Source organism: Neophocaena asiaeorientalis, unplaced genomic scaffold, assembly GCF_003031525.2.
Source record: "Neophocaena asiaeorientalis asiaeorientalis breed wild unplaced genomic scaffold, Neophocaena_asiaeorientalis_V1.1 scaffold313, whole genome shotgun sequence".
NCBI lineage: Eukaryota > Metazoa > Chordata > Mammalia > Artiodactyla > Phocoenidae > Neophocaena > Neophocaena asiaeorientalis.
In genome coordinates this window covers 564,236-565,828 of record NW_020175412.1, presented here as the reverse complement: position 1 = coordinate 565,828, position 1,593 = coordinate 564,236, and positions in this window count along the sequence as shown.

Below are 1,593 nucleotides of genomic sequence, written 5' to 3'. Positions count from 1 at the left end.
AATGTATATAATAATTACATATATAATTATATATAATTATATACAATTATAAAATTAATAAGTTTATACAATTAATAATTTAACCTTTCATGTGGAAAGAGCAGATGAATCCAGATATTCTGTGGGATATTCTATAAGAAACCGGCCTGGACTCTTGAAAAGTATCGGTGTAATCTCAAACACACAAAAAGTCTAGTGGTACTATTTTAGATTAAAAGAGGTTAAAGTGCTAAAACAACCAAACGTAATACACAATCCTTAATTAGATACTGGGATCAAAAAATCAGAGCAGGTCTAAGAACATTTTGGGCTCAATTGGAAAATTTGTATATAGGGTATCTTTGATGGTATTATTGAATTAGTAAGTTTTCTTAGGTGTGATAACAGTATTGTGGTTATGCAGGAGAATGTCCTTATTCTAGTAGATGAGTGCTGAAGTTTTTAGGGGTGATCTGTTATACTGCCTGCAAGAAGATGTACACATATACATATAAAGAGAAGTAGAACAAATTTGGCAAAATATTAAGAGTGTATGGGCTTTCATTGTACTATTTTTTCAACTGTTCTGAATTTTGAAAAATGGAAAAATGAAAATTTTGGGGAAATACATGCATGTAAAACAACAATACATATTTTGCAAGAACACATATAAACAAAAAGATATGCATAAAACACTTTAAGATGCTTGCCTACATGAAGGAAATGTGAGTGGGAAGTAGAGATGAAAGAGAATTTAAAAAACAACAAAGACCTCTCCCTAAAGTAACACTCACTCATTGAATACATGGAAAACAAAAAAAAGCACAATGAAGAAAACTAAATTCATTGATAATTTCATTTTCTCTGTCAGCAGTTCTCAAAATGTGGTACCTGGACTAGCAGCAGCAGCAGCTTCATCGTCATCATCATTTTCTTCTTCTTCTTCTTCTTCATCACCATCATCACCACCACCACCAGCACCACCACCACCACCACCACCTGAGAACTTGTTAGAAATGCAATACAGACTTAACTAAAACACAATTCTGGGTGTGGGGCCCAGCATCTGGTATTTTAACAAGCTCTCCCAAGTGATTCTGCTGCAGCCTAGGTTTGAGAACCACTGATCTAGATTTAGACACCATTAATTTTGTTATAGATCCTCATAGTCTTTCTAAAAAATTATGAAATACTTCAGGCATACAAATAAGTATGAAGAATAATATAGCACACACCCATGTACCTATTACCCAGATAAAATATTAGACAAAGTCCCCTGTGTATTTCTCTCTCATTTTGTTCCCCAGAGGTAATCACCATTCTGCATTTGGTGTTTAATTCCTTTGTTTAAAAAATATTGTTTACATATCTATGCAATTGATAAACAACATAGTGCATTGTTTTCTAGTTTTAAAAAATCTATATAAATGGTCTCACACATCATGTATCCTTCCACAGCTTGCATTTTATCACAGCAGTATGTTTCTGAAATTTATCTGGATTGATATACCCAATTCTGGTTCATTTTTTTTTTACTGTTGTATATAGTAGTCTGTTGTGTGGCTACAGCACTATTTATTTATTCTCCTTTTGGTGAACTTTTCGATTGTTGAG